This window comes from Ranitomeya variabilis, chromosome 3 (genome assembly GCF_051348905.1).
Source record: "Ranitomeya variabilis isolate aRanVar5 chromosome 3, aRanVar5.hap1, whole genome shotgun sequence".
Taxonomy (NCBI): domain Eukaryota; kingdom Metazoa; phylum Chordata; class Amphibia; order Anura; family Dendrobatidae; genus Ranitomeya; species Ranitomeya variabilis.
Window position 1 is genome coordinate 243,662,785 of NC_135234.1, and position 5,740 is coordinate 243,668,524.

Sequence of the window (5,740 nt, forward strand, 5' to 3'; positions counted from 1 at the left end):
CGAATACCCTGCATGACTTGCTATCACCAGAGTACCTATGTGGCAGCGGGATAAGGTTGGAACAGAGGTGGCAGTGGACAAACTAGCTGCAGCCACGCTAGCCTGAACAGCTACTGCGGTAACATCCACAGCTGAGGTTGTGCATTCTAGAGCTGCCAACCTGCCCTCCAGCTGCTGGATGTACCGCTGCAGTCGCTGTTCGTCCCCTATTACTAGCCAGACCCTGGCGCTAGTATACTGTAAGGGCTGGCAGAACACACCGAATAAATATAGTGGTAGTAAAGGTGTGTTCACAGCCCGGAGTTCACCGTGCAGGAGTGGAATCTGCTGCTAGTTAATGGCAGCACTAAATGGCGGTACTACGCCAGAATAGACACGGGTTCCATCACCCGGTCTGTATAGGAGTGAACTCTGTTGCTTCACAGAGTCGCTGGGAATAAAGGTAACGCTGAGCCCTGTTAGCAGTCACAGGGTGCAGCAAATGGATACTAGTGGGATCCCTGCAATTCACCACCACTATGCTGGTGATGGATCCCGCTCTTTTGAGCCCGCGCCTGAGGACACCCTGAGTCAGATCCTGGGACGGATTGTCAGGAGAAACTAGAGATAGCCGCACAGAGTGCATACAGCACCACACTGGTGGTCACTGCTGGTAGACACAGTATAGATTGTGCCCGGTGCTGGATGGCACTATCTGGCACTATACAGCTCCAACATTCGCGAACATTCATCAACTCTAGGGATGGGAATGATTCGGAGCTTTCACCAGAACAGGCATACATCCACACACACACAATTACTGATTTATACTAGCGCATGGCCATGCCGCCATGCAAACTTTTTATAGAAGAAGCTCTCCGGGACTTTCCTAGTGATCCAATAGGAGCTGATACAGGACCTGAGCATGTGACCCCTGACCTCCAATGAGAGGTCGTCCCTTGGGCATGCTCAGTGGAGGAAAAGCAGGACTTAGTCCCAGGAGCGTCTGCTCGCCGCTAATCAGTGCTGGTTACAATGGCTGGACCTGGAAGGGCTGCAGTAACCAAGCGCACAGTATCTGCCTGAGCAAGACACTGGGACCAACGTTTCTGCTGATCAGGCTCCACTGTGGCTGGAGAAGAATAGGAGACTGCAGCGGACATGGTTCGAGATTCCCCCTGTGCGGGAACTCAACACCTAACAGGTATACTCACTTTACGCCCATTCCACTGAAGCCATATTCTCCTGAAAAAAAACAAGAATAAACAACAAAAATTCTCACCTAATTCCCACTCCATTGAAGCCTTTGTATCTTGCAAAAAAACTAGAATAAAAAACAATCATATCCCTCACCTGTATGACATTCTGTCTCACACCGTAATCCATGTCTACGATAAATAATTTTCAACCTGGATAGTGCCAAGATGCGATCAACCAGGCTGAAAACTGGAGAATGAGCTGCTGCGAGTGCAGCATCAGTGATCAGCGGTGACCTCATCTAGGTTACCGCATGTCTCTGATGCTGTGTTCCCAATAAACTGCGGTGACCTTAGCGAGATCACCAATAGCACCATGGGAAAAGTCTACTATGACTTACAAGATCTCAAGGAATAGATAAACTGAAAGCTGAAATTTTGGCACGCTTGGGGTTGACAATGACTGTCAGGGCACAACGGGTCCAAAGCTGGGCTTATCACCTTGACAAACACCCTTATTCCCAAATGTTTGGTCTGCTACAACTGGTTTAAAAATTGCTGCAGCCAGAGTCCTCTACCCCTGTGCAGATAGTAGAGTGAGTGGTAATGAACCAGTTTGTGCACTCCTTTCCAACGTTAATACAGACTTGGATTGCCCAAGGTGATCCCTGGAATGCTGATGACCTAGACAGACTGCATAAGAAACAGGCAATCCCTGTATGTGTTACACCTGTGGAACAGCCACAACGACTCAACCATTTTGTTCGAGCATGCCGAAAATACTTGATTAGGACATGAGAATGCTTGGATAATACCTTATCCGAGCATGATCGCTCATCACTAGTATCAGAGGTTCGAGGGTTATTTAGGGAGGGAACTCACTCCATACTGGGGGTCGCAACAGTGGGCGAAGGCCCAAACGGAGGTGGGGCATCCAAAGTCCAAAGAGGCAGGGAAGGTTATGCAGGAAATATCACGACTCAGGCCATATAGTCATCTGTTGTCACCTGATCTCCTAGCAGGTGGACTGTAGCATGGGTCACCGCTGTTTGTACTATGTATAGCTGGCCTACAGTGTGTACTGTCCACCCAGACAAGGACCACAAGCTTGTTGCTTAAAGGAGAATGGTCGGCCAGTGACTGGACTGCTAGTCTCAGGGAGTTTGGTGACCCTTATGAGGGTCACACTTCCTCTAAAGCTGATCCCTGAGAATAAGGATGGCATCCGCTGCATTCACTGGGATGCTAAAGACTATCCAGTGACCAGAGTGGACAATGAAACAACCCAAAATACCACATCCCACGAGGTCCGCATGGTCCAGGACTTATGGCACCCCATTATCATAGACCGGGACTTTTGTTTGTTTTGAGACTTGTGGGGGAGGGGGACAGTGCTCGGGTTTTCGGATAAGAGACAGGTCGCCCCTAAAGAAGTGTTACCACACCCAGAGACTAAGGGTTTCCCTTCTGTGTCCTTGCAGGGGGATGAGAAGGTAGTTTTCTCTGAGACCTACATTCCTGAGTTAGGGGTGACTGGCTTAAATTTTGAATCTACCCAACATAGTGACACAACTGTAAAGGAAGCAGCGGCTCAGTTTTTTCCTAGGACCTAGAAGCAGTATTGCTATTCATATTTCATATATTTCATATTAACATGCTTTAGCACTACTTAGTGCAACTTTTTTTGTTTATTTTACAACTCTAAAAGAGGCACTCAAGAGTGTTACCGTAATAAACAGTGTAGTGCAGGAGCCAGGGGCAGGCACCAGATTTCCCTATTTTATATTGATTGGGGACTTTTTGTACTGTGTTACTAAAGTCAGAAAGGAACTAGTAGAGCAATCGTTTGTACCAGAACCCCAAAGATGGAGGTGGTTGGACATGGGCCATTCAAATGTCTACTCTTGGGTGATCATCTGAGCATGGATAAAAGTCAAGAACTTGTTATGCGGAGGTTCTATTGTTTTGGATGTCACAAGGAAATCTTAAAGTATTGCAGGTCCTGTCCCACCAACCAGATAACCGCCCCCACCTCTCACCCTCGTGCTATTACCCATTCTAGAAGTGCCATCTGAGCGAATTGCCATGGACTTGGTTGGTCTACTGGTTAAATCTGCTAGTGAGTATCAATATATATTGGTCATCCTAGTCTATGCTACACAGTACTCTGAAGCGGTTCTCTTGAGCAACTCCTGTGAGAAAAATATTGCCAGCGAATTGGTACGCGTTTTTTTCTCGACAGGATTACCGAGGGAGATCCTGACTTGCCAATAAACACCCTAATTGAATAAAAGTAGATGAGACAACTGTGTAAGGCCCTGCAAATTACACAACTGAAGACGTCCATGTACAATCCCCAGATAGATGGCCTTGTTTAAAGGTTCAATAAAACATTGAAGAGTGTGCTTAAGAAGGTCATAGATAAGGAAGGTCGAGACTGGGACTGTCTCCTACCATATCTGTTATTTTCTATCCAGGAGGTTCCACAAGTGTCTGTCAGATTCTCACTGAACTTCTGTATGGCTGACATTCGCAGGGTCTCCTTGATATAGTAAAGGAAACCTGAGAAGCCAAAGTCACGGACCACAGGAGCCTCATCGAGCACATCACCCAAATGCAGGAGAGGATTGCAAACTTGATGCCCATCATAATCCAGGCACACAATTCTCAATATAGGGTACTGCTATGGGCAGCCAGGGTGATAGAGTTCCGCCCCGGGGACCGAGTCCTCGTACTAATTCCCACAGTGGAGAGTTCTTGACAAAATGTCAATACACCCTGTGAGGTGGTGGAGGAGCTTAGTGAAGTGAACTACAAGGTTCAACAACCAGGATGATGAAAACCATACCAAATGTAGCAAATCAATCTTGTCAAGCCATGGCAAGACAGGTAGCATATTGAAACTCCATGTTTGCTGTTCAAGCCAGAAGCAGATGCTGAAGGAGTTGCAATATCAGGGACACTGCTGAAGGCCCAAAAACAGCAGGGAGTTGCTGCAACAGAACAGAGACCTTCTCTCAGATTTGTGGGCAGTTAAAATGTCATAAAACATGAGGTTCTGATGGAATCCCATATACAAGTGCACTTGAAGCCTTATAGAATTCCCAAAGCCCGGTGATACCTGATCTCCAAGGAAGTAAAGCGTATGTTGAATCTCAGTCTAGCCCAGTTTTACTGGTTCCAAAACCTGATGGTGAATGGAGGTTCGGGAACTATTATAGGAAGCTGAATGAAGTCTCTAAGTTCAACGCATATTTGATGCTGCATGTCAATGAGCTAATCGAGAGAATTGGGCTGGCAAGGTACGTAACCACCTTGGATTTAACAAAGGGATATTGGTAAATCCCCATGTCACAAGAAGCCAATGAGAAAACGGCTTTCTTTATTCCCAAAAGATACTTCCAATATGTCTGGATGCCATTTGGTCTGAAGGGAGCCCCGGCCACCTTCTGGAGGGCCATGGACCGGATCCTCACATCCCATAAGAATTACGTGATGGCATATCTACATGATATTGTAATATTCATCCCCGATTGGAGAAGTTATCTGTGAAAGGTCTAGGTGGTGTTTAATGCTCTCAGGAAGGCGGTGTTTTCTATAAATCCTAAAAAATGTGCTATGGGAAAAGAAGAGGCCAAATACCTAAGATATGTAGTAGGTAGAGGCGAGATCAGACAGATCAGTGAAATGGATGCAATCCATTAATGGCCAAGACCACTCTCAAAGAAGCAAGTTAGAGCCTTTCTGGGAATCGTGGAGTACTACAGGAGATTCCTCCCAATCTTTGTCATGATGGTCTCTCCCCTAAACAACCTCCTTAAGGGGATGAAATCAGCTATGGCCAAATGGATTGAGGAGATGGAGACGGCCTTGCAAGAACTGAAAGTAGCTCTGTTTAAGCAGTATGTTCTGGTTGCCCCCCTACTTTAAGAAAGAATTTGTGCTCCAGGCAGAACCCTCAGAAGCCGATTTAGGAACAGTCCTTTCTCATGAGATACATGGGGAGGAGTAGGAATCTGTCAGCGTGTGAGAAGAATTATTCCATCGTAGAAAAGTAATGCTTGGCCAAAAAGTGGGCGGTGGACTCATTACGATACTATCTGTTAGGATCAAAATTTAAATTAGTATCAGACCATGTCACACTCACATGGATGAAGAAGAAAAATGGAAAAAATGCTTGATTTACTGGCTGGTTTATAGCCCTGCAGGATTTCAGTTTCCATGTGGAACATATAGCCAGGGAGCTACACGTTAATGCTGATGCCCTCTTGAGAATCTCATCTCTAGTAGAAGAAAGTGCCAATCCCAAAGGCTTTAGGCAGAGTGGAGTGATGTAAATTTGCTACCGGACAGATAGTTGATGTAAGTTGTTGTAGTTGTTGTTCTCTGTGATGTAAACCTGGAGTATTGCTCTAGTGCTCATAGTACTAGGATTGTTTTGTGCATATGAGCCAGGTCTTATAGGAAGCCTGAGAAATGGAGGGATCTTGCTGCCTAAATACTCCACCCCCGGGTGCAGTGCACAGGGTAAAATGGAGTCTGTTGGTTTGATTCATGGAATGTGT